Raw genomic sequence first — 15489 nt, forward strand, 5'->3', positions numbered from 1 at the left:
ACCTTACTCTAGGTCACATTGTTAGTAGAGCTGGGATGTCACTCATAGCTGGCTCCAGCTCTCCTTAACAGCCACACTAAACTACCTCTTTAAAGAATACTTCAAAGAGCCATGATGGTACAGTGGTTAAGTGTTCAGTTGCTCACCAAAAAGTCACCAATTTGAACCCACCAGCTGCTACACAAGAGAAAGATGTGTCAGTCTGCTTCTGTAAAGATGGTACCCTTGGAAACTCTATGGGTCAGCTCTACTCTGTTCTCTTTGGTTGCTTTAAGTTGGAATTGACTCAACGGCAATAGGTTTGGTTTGAAGTTAAAGGGTGTTTCATGCTAAAATCTTCCAGCAAAATAAAGTTCTGCCAAATTATTTCCAGATATAGTTTGAGGGTTTGCTTTCTCCTTTGACTGGGGCTGCAATGCTGCTTGAAAATTGTGCGTGGCTGTAAGAGTCAGTGATATTGAGTTGCCAAGGCTCGTGAATTCTGTCTCATGAGTAAGAGCTCTTGGGGCTGGGACAGTCATACCCACAGCCTGTAATCTGGCTGCCATGAGTCAGATCTGACAGATCTACATGACATTTAGTTTTGAGGCTTATGCTTGACTTCTCTGGCCAAGAGAACACTGCATTCAGGGAGATTCAACATTTGGACAGCTTAGCAACTAGAGATGTTGTGTCACAGGGAGCATTTATAATAAGAAGCTTCCAAGAGTCTCTCTATAGCCAGAGAGTATGCAGTAATGGTGCAACCATAGGCCTGTAGTTGTTGCACTAATCAGTGTCCTTATAGGAACAGATGGCACAATCAAATTACCACCATACAAGAAAAGTTTACAGCAGTCCTTCACCTTCAAGAACCACACTTATGACCGTCTTTTATTGTTTTCTTTTTTTCTACATCTTATCATTAGTAATATGTACTATATACAATGTTGCAGTGCATAATGGCTAATGTTAGCATTCTCAGATGTTCATGCACAGATGTTCAAAGACAAAGATTGGATTTATAAAGATACTGATGATAAAAGACAATAACAATGAAAACTAAAAAGAAAAAAATGGTGTTTGACCTAAGTCAGAAGGGAGTTACTATGGGGGGAATTACCTATATATAAAATGAGACTAAAGTACAAAGGTGTAGTTGGGATATAGGGGAAGTACAAGTGATAGTGTAGCAGCAGACCTGTCTCCGCCTCTAGGCCCAGGGGAACACAGGAGAGAGTGGTTATCAGCAACTAGAAGAAGTCTTGAGTGGGTTGGTTACTTTGAGAGGAGTACCAGCCTTTCATCAAGGGCTGCAGGCAGCCTGAGGTGACTTGAAAGCAGTTGCCAAGACTCACAGCAACCCCATATATGTCAGAGCAGAACTGTGTTCCACAGTGCTTTCAATGGCTGATTTTCTTAAGAAGTAGATTACCAGGTCTTTCTTCTAAGGATCCTCAAGATCGACGTGAAATTCCAACTTTTTGTTTAAGAACCAAGCATGTTAATCATTTGACCCATTCACAGACTCTGAGGTGATCTCACTGGAAGGGAATCAGGGGAATAAATAACTCATCTTCACTTTCCTCCCTCCCTCAGATTTCTTGACAAGAATCCTCTTTGGCTGGTCCCAAAGGGAAGCAAAAGGGATAGTAATTCTTTTGATGTATTCTACAGAAGTCAACCATGGGGGCAGAGAACAGTGGGAAGAATAGATTTGTAGTGTGGAAATTTGGCACAGGGGTCAACTGACTTAAAAGACTGAAGCTGAAATAGGGCTCAGGCCAACTGTGTTGTTGTGAAGTTGATTCCGACTTGTAGATACTATATGACAGAGTAGAACTGCCCCCATAGAGTTTACTAGGCTTTACCAGAAGCATACTGATGAAGATTAATGACTATAGCCTTTAGTATGGACTACACCTCAACATAAGCAAAAACACACTGCCATCAAGTTGATTCCAACCTATAGCTATCCTACAGGGCAGAGTAAATCTTTACAGGAGCAGACTGCCTCATCTTTCTCCTGCTGAGTGGAGTGGCTGCTAGGTTTGAATCACCAGCCTTTTGGTTAGTGGCCAAATGCATGAATCACTAAACCACCAGAACTACTAATACTTCAACATAAAGAAAACAAAATTCCTCACAGGTGAACCAGTAAGCAACATCATGATAAACAGAGCAAAGATTGAAGATGACAAGGATTTAATTTTATTTGGATCTACCATCAAGGCTCATGGAAGCAGCAGTCAAGAAATCAAACAACTGGGCAAATCTGCTGCAAAAGACCTCTCTAAAGTGTTAAAAAGCAAAGTCCTCAAAATCGTGAGAGAGAAAGAGTTTACAAAGTGATAGATAAAAGGTCGACACAGGATTATACAACTTGTTAGAAGCTTCTTCTGATCTAGCTGGTGGCCAGACTGGAATGGATCCAAGAACACTTGCAAAAACCTGCCCATCTTTTGGGAATATTTATACTGAGTCTGGGGAATTGAGGACAGGGTCTACACGACCAGAACTGGAATGCTATGTGACCGGTTTCCAGTCTTAGTGGCTAAGGTTTGCCTGAACCAAGCCATGGTATTTTCAATTGCTAATATGTGTGAGGGAGCTCTGATAGTGTAGTGCCTAACGCATTTGACTGCTAAGCAAGAAGCTGGCAGTTCAAACGCACCAGCCACCTCAGAAGGAAGATGGGGCAATCTACTTCTATAGTGATACTGCCTCGGAAACCCAAGGAGGGGTCACTATGAATTGGGTCCAACTCGACAGTACATAACAACAACAATATGTGTGAAAATGCTGGACAATGAATAAGGAAGACCAAAGGAGAATTAATGTCTTTGAATTACGATATTGGCAAAAAATATTAAACATGCCATGGACTCCCAAAAGAAAGAACAAATCTGTCTTGGAAGAAGTACAGCCAGAATGATCCTTAGAAGTGAGGATGGCGAGGCTTTGCCTCACGTACTTTGGACATGTTATCAGGAGGGACCAGTCACTAGAGAAGGACATCTTGCTTGGTAAGGTAGAGGGTCAGTCAGTGAATGTGAAACCAAAAAAAAGATTTCTGAATCATGTCTCTAGAATATGAATACAATGAAACAAAACAATTAGAGCAGAGATGTGCAAACAACAGCTTAAGGGCCATGTTGAGCCTACATCTGTTTGTTTGTTTGTTTAATACTATTTTATTGTGTTTTTAGTAAAGTTTACCCAGCAAGTTAGGTTCCCATTTGACAAAATTTCTACACAAATTGTTTGATGAGATTAGATACATTTATGTGTCAACAATAATGTGTCAACATTCTCTTTAATTGCGTTCAGTTTGTTTCCTTTCTAATATTCTAGTTCCTCATCCCCCTTATCTTCTCATCTTTGCATTTGACTATTTGTTGACTTTTTCCTCTCATACTGTTGTTTTTTAAGTAAGGCAGCAATCTTAGGGTGTGTGCCACTCTTCTATTTTGCTAAAAGGTGATCTCAGAGGATAGACTCAGTTCTAAGTTTAAAGATTATCTTAGGGTGATAGTCTCAGGGAGTCTTCTGTTCTCTACTGTCCCAGTTTGTCTGGCTTTTTTTAAATAAGAATTTAAGTTCTGCTTGTATTTCTCTCCCCTTCTACCCAGGACAAACTATTATGACCCTGGTCAGAACCATCTGTGATAGCAGCCAGGCATCATCTAGTTCTCCTGCTCTCAGGGTAGATGAGGTTGTGGTTGGTATAGACTTGTTTCTTCTCTGAGCTTTTGGTTATCTTACTGTGAGTAGAGACCCTTAGTTGTGTCTTTGCCATTTGCAAGTTTTCAAGACTCCAGATGCTATGCTACTCACTTCAGTAGAACGCAGATCATTTGTGTGAACTATGGTATGCCAATTGACTTAATTGTTCCATGAAACCTTTAAGCCTTCAAACCCAGAAAACTAATGTTGGAAGGTGTATGGACAGTGACGGCAACACCCCCAAAATGGGCTCAAACTCCATCTCGTTTAGCTGCTTTTTTACGAAACTGCTAGCCATTCCCCTCTCCCTCCCTGTCATGTTTCAATCACCTCTTCCCTGCTAGGGATTAACCTGTTCTTCAGCTAGCCCCTGCAGTTAAAGCCCTAAACCAGCAGTGCCTTATCAAGGCAAATACAGGTGGTTCCAGAAAGCGCTGCCTGGGATCCCCTCCCGAGTGGCCAGGGCACCACTAAGACTGGAAACTGGTCACATAGCATTCCAGTTCTGGTCATGTAGACCCCGTCCTCAATTCCCTAGAATCGTATAAGTATTCCCAAAAGATGGACAGGTTTTGCAAATGTTCTTGGATCCATTCCAGTCTGGCCACCAGCTAGATCAGAAGAAGCTTCTGACAAGTTGTGTAATCCTGTGTCGACCTTTTATCTATCACTTTGTAAACTCTTTCTCTCTCACGATTTTGTTTTTTCCCTCTTCTTAATAAAACTCATGCTGGTAATGGGATCCCTGACAGATTCTTTAGTCTCCTCCAAACCAATTGGAAGGGAAATTACAAACCCCCTGGGAAATTCCCAGGACAGCTGGTGAGCCAGCCAGGAGTAACCAGGGAATCTGGCCATAAAGTAGCAGAAAGCATGACTTAAAAAACTGGTGAAATTCCAGACTGGCCAGATTTGAGTATATATGACCCCTTGCTAGGCTGTTGACCACCTGGGGAGCAGCAAACTCCTTTGGGGATGCCCAAAGAACACTGCAGGGAGTGTTAGAAATATTGCAGAGCTGAAAAAGTGAAGGAAACACAACGGGCACTGGTAGCTTCAGTGGCTTGGCCTCTGCTATATGCAGTTTGCAATGCCACTGAAGATAAATATGTGGCAAAAGTGAGTGTCAGAAATTAAGGGATAAGCTGCAGACAGTTAAGGAACAACTAAGATTGAAAAGAGATGCAAGATTGGCCCAATCAGATGCAAGAGAAACTCTCACTTCCAAACTACAAGCATCTGATCAAATTATAGAGACATTAGCATGTCTGGTGGCAAAATTGGCTGGCCATTGCCTATGGTGCCAACAGATTAGAGCAGTTATAACTAGGAGCAATTGGGACCCCAAAAAATGGAACCCTCTTAAGGTCTCGGATTCAGAGGAGGAAGGTGAGGCCTGGGATGGTAGCATCAGCATATGTGAATAGAAAGTTTTTGGTTATGTATGAGGAGTATCAATATTTGTGTCTTCAGTGAATATATGTGCGTGCACCACATATTTGTATTTACTGTACCTATAGATACCTCTAGGAGCTCTGGTGGCATAGTGCCTAAGGCATCTGACCACCAACCAGAAGGATTATAGAGACTTCTATCTGTTTTCATGTAAGTACACATCTGTACCTATCGATACACTATTTGCCTCTACCCATGCATATGTGTTCAAATGGTCATTTTACTTTGGGTGTGCTGTGCTCACCACATCTACATTTGGCTGCAACTGTTTTTTAAATTAAGTTTTATCAGAACACAGCTATGGTCATTCATTAACGTATTCTATGGCTGCTTTTGTCTTACAACAGTGGAGTTGAATACTTATGACTGATACTGTGTGCTCTGTGAAGCCTAAACAAATTACTATTTGGCCCTTCACAGAAAAAGTTTCCTAACCATGAATTAGAGTCAATTTTTACCATGGAATATGTTGCCTGGCAACATTATGAGTGGGTGAAGGTGGCTGTCAGTTACTATCTACTTCTAGACTCAAACATGGAAGACAGAAACTATTCCTGTCTTATTTGGGCTATATCCCTGTTGCCTAATACAACGCTTCATATAAAATGGGTGCCCAATAAAATTTTGTTGAAGAAAAGAATGAATCTTCCTGTGTGCATATCATATAGACATTTAGCAGAGGTAGATCTGATGCCATCACTATCCATAAAGGAACTTTCCTTTAAAGAGACATGCGATGTCTACTTGCTATAGAACTTCATAGCATTTTTTTCATAATGAGCTTTGTTTGGCATTCTGATTTTTATATTTTTGCTTTTGCTTTAAACATTCTGATTTGAAATGTTCAAGGAAGAGAATGAAAGGCAATTGGCTTCATAGCAATAGGAACACACATTAAAAAAAAAAAAAAAAGGAAAACCAAAATCAACACCTTAACCTGATATAAATATACCTCATGAACACAGATGCAAAAATTCTCAACAAAATCTTAGCCAATAGAAACCAACAATGTTTCAAAAAATAATACACCATGACAAAGTGATGTGCATATCAAGTATGCAAGGATGATTCAACATAAGAAAAACAATCAACATAATCCACCATATAAATAAAACAAAGAACCACATGATCATATCAATTGATGCACAAAAGGTATTGACAAAATTCATCACCCATACTTGATAAAAAACACTTAGCAAAATAGGAACAGAAGGGAAATTCCTCAATATAATTAAAGTTATACACACAAAACCAACAGTCAAAATTATTCTCAGTGGAGACTGAAAACATTGCCCTTGTAAATGGGAACTAAACAAGTATATCCTTTATCAGTACTTCTATTCGATATTGTATTGGAAGTTGTAGCGAGAATAACAAAAGCAAGGGAAATAAAAAGCATCCAAATTGGCAAAGAAGTAGTAAATGTCTATTTGCATATGATCTGATTATATACATAGAATATCCCAGAGACTCAACAAGAAAACTACTAGAACTAATAGAAGGATTCAGCAAAGTGGCAGGATATAAGATTAATATACAAAAGTCTGTCAGATTCATCTACACTAACAAAGAGAACTCTGAAAAGGAAATTAGGAAAACAATACAATTTAAAATAGCTACCCAAAAGATGAAATACTTAGGAATAAATCTAACTAAAGATACAAAAGGAGCTCTGGTAGCATAGTGCCTAAGGCATTTGACTGCTAACCAGAAAGCTGGCAGTTCAAACCCACCAGCCACTCCTCAGATGCAAGAGTGGGCTATCTACTTTCATAGAGATACTGCCTCGGAAATCCAGTGAGGGTTATTATGAGTTGAATCAACTCGACGGCAGTGAGACACAAAGAAAACTACAAGAAACCCAAAGAGACCTATCTAAATGGAAGAATATACCATGCTCATGGGTAGGAAGATTTAACATTGTGAAAATGTCAATACTGCCCAAAGTGATCTACAGATATAATGCAATCCCAATGTAGATTCCATAATAATTTTTTAAAGAGATGGAAAAACTAATCACAAATTTTATATGAAAAGGAAAAAGGCCCCAGAAAAGCAGAGTGCTACTGAAAAAGAAGAATAAATAGAAGATCTCACACTCCCCAATCTCAAAACTTACTATACAGCTACAGTAGTCAAAAGAGCCAGGTATTAATACAATGACAAACACATAGACCAATGTAACAGACTTGAGAATGAGAAGTATATCTATTCTATGGATAGCTGATCTTTGACAAAGTGCCAAAAGTCATTAAATGGGGGGAAGAGATAGTCTTTTTAACAAATGGTGCTGGCAAAACTGGATATCCATTTGCAGAAAAATTAAACAAGATTCATATCTCTCACTATACAAAAACTAACTTAAAATGGAATAAAGACCTAAATGTAAACCTAAAGCTACAAAGATCATCAAAGGAAAAATAGGAACAAACTTAGGATCCATGATATATGACATGGATACGCTGTGAAACAAAACTAAAAATGAGCAATCAGCAGAAAACAAACTAGACAACTAGGGCAGCCTAAAAATTAAACATATATATATATGTGCATCAAAAGACTTCACTAAAAAAGTAAAAAGAGAACCTATAGACTGGGAAAAAAAAATTTGGCAATGACATATCAGACAAGGGACTAGTTTCTGAAGTTTATAGAAAACTTCAACATCTCAATTCAGTTAAAAAAGTGGGCAGAGGACAAGAACAGACAATCACCAGAGAAGACATTCAGGCAGCCAACAAATGCATGAAATAACACTCATGATCATTATCCATTAAAAGAACCAAACTCACTGTTGTCAAGTCTATTTGACTCATAGCGACCCCTCTTGGGTTTTCGAGGTGGTATCTCTGTGGAATTACATTTCCTAATCTTCCTTCTAAGGAGTGGCTGGTGGGTTTGAATCACCAGCCTTCTGGTTAGCTGTCAAATGCCTTAGGCACTACGCTACCAGAGCTCCCCATTTTTCATTGTTATTGTTGTTGTTGTTATGTGCCATAGAGTAAGATCAGACTCATAGTGACCCCTCCTTGGGTTTCCGAAGTGTTATTATCCATTAGAGAGATGCAAATCAAAACAAAAATGAAATATCATCTCACCCAAGCATTAATAGCAAAATTCATAAAAAAAGAAAACAAAAAATGCTAGTGAGGGTATGGAGAGACTGGAACAATCATACACTGCTGGTGGAACTGTAAAATGGTTCAACCACTGTCGAAAATGGTATGGCACTTACTTAAAAAGTTAGAAATAGAAATGCCATATGATCTAGCAATCGCATTACTAAGGATACATCCTAGAGAAATAAGAGCTGTAACACAAACAGATATATGCACACTCACGTTCATAACAACATTATTCACAACAGCAAAAAGATGGAAACAACCTAAGTTCCCATCAACAGAAGAATGGATAAGCAAACTATGGTATATACATAATGGAATAATATGTAATATTAAAGAATAACAATGACTTTGTAAAACATCTCATAATATGGATAAACCTAGAGGACATTATGCTGAGTGAAGTCAGTCAATCATAAAAGGACAAATATTGTATGAGACCACTATGGTAAAAAGTCATGAAAAGGTTTACACACAGAAAGAAATATTCTTTGAAGGTTACCAGGGGTGAGAGGGGAAGAAAGGGAAAATCACTAACTAGAGGGTAAAACCAAACCAAAAACCAAACTCACTGCCTTTGAGTCAATTGCAACACATAGCAACCCCTCCTTGGGTTTCCGAGGCAGTATCTCTATGGAAGTAGATTGTCCAGTCTATTATTGTATTAACTTGGGTGAAAGGAAAGGATATATACAAAAATGTATACAATATATAATAATTTATACAATAATGTAATACAAAATGATCAAGGCAAAGGAAGACACTGGGATGAGCACAAGAATTAAAGCAATAAAGGTAAATTCTATTACATACACAATCATGAAATAACAGTAATAAGAATAATCTATGAGTGGAGACATAGATATTCAAGCTGAACAGATGTGGGAAAGCAAATTAATGTACACTCATGAATCTATATAGGTTTTATAGAGGACATTTCTACATGTATGTCTATATATGTAACAACTATATACATGAATATAGCAGAGCATAGAGAGGACAAAGTTATGAAGAGTTCTTAGTCATAACCAAACGTTTTGAGGGAATGAGTTGCTGGGCCTGGGAGGTCAGGCCATAGTCTCAGGGGACATGCAGGTCATTTGGCATAACATAGTCCACATAAACAATGTTCTTCATCCTACTTTGGTGATTAGTGACAGGGTCTTAAAAGCTTGTAAGTGGCCATCTAAAGTGCAAGTATTGGTCTCTGTCTGCATGACAAAAAAAAAAAGGAAGAAAATCAAAGACACAAGGAACCAATTAGTAAGACTAATGGACCATGCAAACTGCAGCCCCTATGGCCATGATACCAGAAGTAGATACTGCCCACTACCACAGCTGACTGCTCTGAAAAGAATTGTAATAGGAGGTTTTGGATAGAGTGGGAGAAAAATGTGGAACAAAACACAAAATAATAAAAAAGACTAGGCTTACTGATCTGATAGAGACTGGTGGAACCCCTGAGACTATGACCCTTACACAGCCTTCAGGCCTAGAACTTAACTCACCCTGTGGCTCAACTTTCAGCCAAATAATAGATGAGCATATAAGATCTATACTAATACCAGGGAGGTACACACCCCTTAGAACAAACAACCATATGATAATAAAGGGCAGCATTTGTCCAAGGATAAAGCTCAGAAGACAGGAAGGGAAGAAGGGTGAAAGGAATTGGTAAACACAGGCAGGCAGTGGGAGGAGTTCTGTTATATTGTAGGGATTCAATCAATGTCAAAAAACAAAATGTGTATGAATTGTTCAATAGAAAACCAATTTAATCTGTAAACTTTCACTCAAATCACACAACTGAATATATACATATACACACAAAGAAAACAGGAAAGGTAGATGGTAGGCTATTCTGTACGGAGCAAGTGGAATTTTTCCTCTTACTTGTGTTCTTGGATTATGTTTCTTAGATTACATTATGGATTAAATTATGTCCCCCCAAAATATGTGTTTCCCAGGAGTAGAAGCTCAGAGAGACAAGGACCTCCTCCAGATCCTACAGAGAGAAAGCCTTCACCTATAACCAAGACCCGAATTCAGACTTCTAGCCTCTTAAAATAAATTCAAGGAGAAATTTATTATCCTGAGAAAGTAAATTTGTTTGTTGAAGAACCTATTTGTGATATTTCTGTTATAGCTGCTGTTGTTGTTAGGTGCAGTAGAGTAGGTTCCAACTCATAGCAACCCCATGTATACAACAGGTCCTGCACCATCCCCACAATTGTTGCCACGCTTGAGCCCATTGTCTCAGCCACTGCGTTAATCCATCTTGTTGAGGGTCTTCCCCTTTTTTGCTCACCCTCTACTTTCCCAAGCATGATATCCTTCTCCAGGGACTGGTCTCTATTACAGCAGACAGAATGTGTCTGGACTTTTGGTTTGGTTCAGAAAACTGAACCCAGTTTTCCAGAAGGTCTCTCAGGGATTCCAACCCCCTAGCTTGATTGTACCTCTCAGCAAATATTCACTTCAGAGAAAATGCAATCTTCTGAAGGCATTCATTAATTCATTCAATCCTTCTTTCAACCAATAATGTTAAGTGCCCACTTACTGCTAAGCATTCTTCTAGGAGAAGATAAAGCACTGAACAAAATAGACAAAAATAAAATTCTTGCCTCCAGGAAATTTATATTCTGGAGTGTGTGTGTATGGAAGAAAGAGAGAAGCATTTTTTTTAAAAAATAAGTAATACATAAAGTATATTGATGGCAATAAATTCTATAGAGAAAATGACAGAGGAGTATAAATAGGATCCTTCCTTACCTTAAATTTGACATTATGAGGAGCACTAATGTACTTTAGGGAGCTCTGGTAGCATAGTGGCTAAGACACTTGCCTGCTAACCAGACGGCTGGCGGTTCAAACCCACCAGCCACTCCTCGGAAGGAAGGTTGGGCAATCCTACTTCCGTAGTGATACTGCCTCGGAAACCCAAGGAGGGGTCGCTATGAGTCAGGTTTGACTCGACGGCACATAACAACAACAACAACAAATGTACTTTAAAAGTAGTTGGCTAGCCTTTTGGACTGGCAGAAACCTTTTACCTGGGTCCAGGTGCCCTGTTCCTAGATATATCTTCTGGGATCAGGTGCCCTGGCCCCAGCTGCTTTTTGGGTAGGCAAGAACTCCTTCTGGAACTAGGTTCCTTGCTCCCAGTAGCCATTTGGGCTGGCAGAAACATTTTTTCAGGTCCAGGTGCCCTACACTTCTGGGCCAGCAGGAACTCATCTGAGATCAGGTGCCTTGTCTCCAGGTACCTTCTGGGTAGGGAAGAACTAGTTCCGGGACCAGGCACTCTGGTCCCAGCCACCTTTGGGCCAGCAGGAACCTCTGGAAGCAGGCACTCTACACTCATTCACCTTTTGGGATAGGAGGAACTTCTTGGAACAGAGGCCCAGTGCCAAGCCTTCTTTTGAGACAGCAGGAATTTTATCTGGGACTAGACACCCTGCCCTGAGCAGTTTTGGGGGCTGGCAGGAACTCCTTCTGGAATCAGGATCATGGTTCCCAGCTACCTTTTAGGCTGGCAGGATCTTTTTCTAGGTCCAGACATCCTGCCCCCAGACATCTTTTCAGGCAGCAAGAACTTGGATCAGACAATCTCCCCTCAGTTACCATCTGCATATGCAGGAAATAGTTCTGGGAACAGGCACCTAATAACTAACCATCTTTTGGTTAGTTATTGCAAAAATGACAAGGAGGCCACATGTTCTGACCTCCTCTAACCCTCCAAGAGGAAGACAGGATTACCAGCAGTAACCCAAGGCCTATTCCTGCCAGGCCAGACATGCTGCCTCCCCCCTCCAGCCCTTGCTCCAACTGTTCCTCCCAAAGCACCCACCACCTCCCTCCTGGGTTCGATAATTCACTGCAGTGACCACACAGAGCTTACAGATAATGGGGTTTATTAGGGAAGCACCAGGCTACAACTCAAGTTCAGAAAGAATGCTCAGTCTCTCTCCCAGCCCACCGTCCCTCAGCCAACAGTCTCTCACAGTCTCTTTCCCAGCAGTGCTGGTCCCTCGGTATCTCACTCAGCAATGCGTGTCTCTTGCGTCTCTTTCCAGGGTACGTGTCTCTTTCGGCAGCACGTCTTCCTCCACCAGCAGTCAGAGAGAGTTCTGCTTCCAGGAGGCCTCCTTTTGAGCCCGGAAGGGTGGTCAAACTAGCCAATGACAGCATCAGAACTCTAAGCACGTGAGAGAGAGTGGGAACCTCCCAGAACATTGTATTGTGCCACACCCAACAGAAATACTCCAGGTGGACAACTTCAGCAATCAGGAGCTCCTCAGTTGCTCATAGAAAATCCCATCTTGGAGTTTACAAAAACTTATGGGTAGAAAAGCCACACTAGGTAATTTACTACACTGCAGTTATTATGGGAACTTTTTCTGGGATTGGATGCCCTAACTCAACTACATTTTGGGACAGCATAAACTCTTTCTGGGACCAGGTGTCCTGCCCTCAGCAGTCTTTGGGGTCGGCAGGAAGTCCTTCTGGAACTAGGTACCCTTCTTCCTGCCACCTGCTCAACCAGCAGAAACAACACCCGGGTGCCCTGTGCCACCCCCCCACCCCCGTTATAGACTTTTCTTCTTCTTTTTTTCCCACCTTTCTTTCTTTTTATTTTTTCTTTTCTTTCACTTCTCTGGTTCTTGTTTATTTTATTCTTTTACTTATTGCCTTTTTTCTTGTCTTCTTCTTCTTTTTTAATTTTCCCCATCTCTTGTTTTTCTTTTTGCACTTTTCTTGTTTCTTTATTATTCCTTTTCTCTTTCTTTTCTCCCTTCCTGAGATGTTGCTTTTTGTCTTTTTCTCTTCGTTTTATTTTTATTTATTTATTTTAGTGGTTTGTTTATGCTGTTTGTGTTTTTTGTTCTCTTGTTTTTATTTTTCTTTTTGGTGTTACTATTATTATTATTTGTCCCACCTGGTGAGAGACAGCAAGTGTGCCACACAACCCAACCATATATGCACTTCCTGCAGAACCATCCACAGGGCAAGGGCCAACACCTGCTTCTGAGCCAATTGATCAATGATAGATGGTGGTCAATACAGCTCAAATCACCTTCAACTACTCTACATGAAATTAACAGAAATCTGTGCACACATTCTCATCCTCTATCACAACCACCAGGAGACACATGGTGAGTGCCCAAGTGCTGCCAAACTAGCAAATAGAGTTAGCACATGTATCTCTCTTGCTTGGATATATCCAAACAAAATAAAGGGAGGGGGAAAAATAAAAACACCTGGGTGAATCACACTAATACACAGTCACCAATTAAATATAAATACAATGACACCACAATGTCTCAGACAACTGACAATCCCAGTTAACACAAAGAAGTAAGATAAAGTAGTATAAATGAGGGACTAAAATACAGAGCCAGAAAACTTCCTTAAGGAAGAAGCGGGATTGAAACTACCTGATAAGAAATTCAAAAGGATTATATTTAGGTATCTTCAATGGATAGAGAGACAGATCAAGGAAAGCACTGACAAAAACAAGGAAAATATAGACAAAACTCTATAATAATTTAGGACAACAATATAAGAACAAGCTGATAAACTAAATGAAGAATAATTAAACCATATAAAACAACAAATAGATATCCAGAAGATTGATACTAAGATTTCAGAAATAGATAACACAATGAAAAGGCAAATCAACAGAAGACAGAATTACCAATACTGAAGACACATCTCTCAATACTGCTTTGTGAAGGTAACAACCAGAAAAAAAGAAAAAAAAAAAAAAAAAAAAAAAGAAGAAGAAGAAAGCTAAAGATTTCTGTCAGACACCTTCAAGAGGAATAACTTACATGTGACCAGAATTCCAGATTAGGAAGAGACTAATAAAACCATAGAAACATTGTGAAAGATTTTTTTGGAAGAGAACATCCCTAATATGATTAGAGACAAGGAGATATGCACTCAAAACATTCAACAAACCCCAAACACGATAGATCCCAAAAGAAAATCACCAAGATATATCATAATCAAACTTTCCAAAACCAAAGACAAAGAAGCAATCATGGAAGCAATATAGGAAAAATGAAATGTTATCCACAAATGGTAATCATTAAGACTACATTCTGATTTCTCAGCAGGAACCATGCAGATGAGAGGGCAATGAGATGACATATTAAAAAAACAAAACAAAACAATGTTATCAAGTTGATTCTGACTCATAGTGACCCCTATAGGGTTTCCAGGGCAGTAAATCTTTACAGAAGTAGATTGCATAATCTTCCTTCCATGGAGTGGCTGGTGGGTTTAAACTGCCAACCTTCTGGTTTGCAGTCAGTTGCCTTAGGCACTGCACCACCAGAACTCCTTGAGATGACATATATAAAGCCCTCACAAAAAAAAAAAAAAAAAAATTGCCAACCAATAATTTTATACTCATCAAAATTATCTCTATGTATGACGGCAAAATTAGGACATTTCCAGATAAATAGAAATCAAAGGAATTTGTGAAAAAACAGCACAACTTTATAAAAGATGTTAACAGGAGTCCTTTGGACAAAGAAGCAAGAGCAGAAATAACCTGTGATTTGTACACATGAAACCACAACCCAAAAAACAACACATAAACAAGTATCCAAAGTAAAATAAACTTACAACACTAAACAGGGAGCTAGAGACATTAGTTTGTAAATGAGGACAAATACAAACCAAAAAGAGGGAATAAATAGTGTAGTTACAGAACTTTCAAATGGAAAGGAAGCCAAGACAATTTCAAAATAAAATTAATTGTTTAAACTTGGGAAGAAAATAATAAATCACAGGGTAACTTCAAAGAAAATTATTAAGCCTTCTCATCAAAATACAAAGGAAGAAAGTTATAAATATTTAGCTAATGCTAAAACAATAGCAAGAATAAGCCTGAAGGGCCAGGAAGGAAGTGAGGTGGTGTGGCAGGTTTGGAGTGACTGAGGGAGACCAGGAAGTGAGCAGAGCAATTTGGAACAACTAAGAGAGATGAATTTGTCTGTCAGTTTTTCATACTGTGGTGGTTGCTAAGACAGACTCAGTAGAAGGAAGGGGCCATCCACTTCTCAAAGAATTGGCCAGTGAAAACCTTCTGAATAACAGTGAAACACTGTCTAATATATTACTGGAAAATCTCATGAATAGCAAAGAAACATTGTCCAATATAGTGCTGGAAAATGAGACCCTCAGGTCAGAAGGC

The sequence above is a fragment of the Orycteropus afer genome, unplaced genomic scaffold (assembly GCF_000298275.1).
Source record: "Orycteropus afer afer isolate SDZICR_OR568_19922 unplaced genomic scaffold, OryAfe1.0 scaffold00730, whole genome shotgun sequence".
NCBI lineage: Eukaryota > Metazoa > Chordata > Mammalia > Tubulidentata > Orycteropodidae > Orycteropus > Orycteropus afer.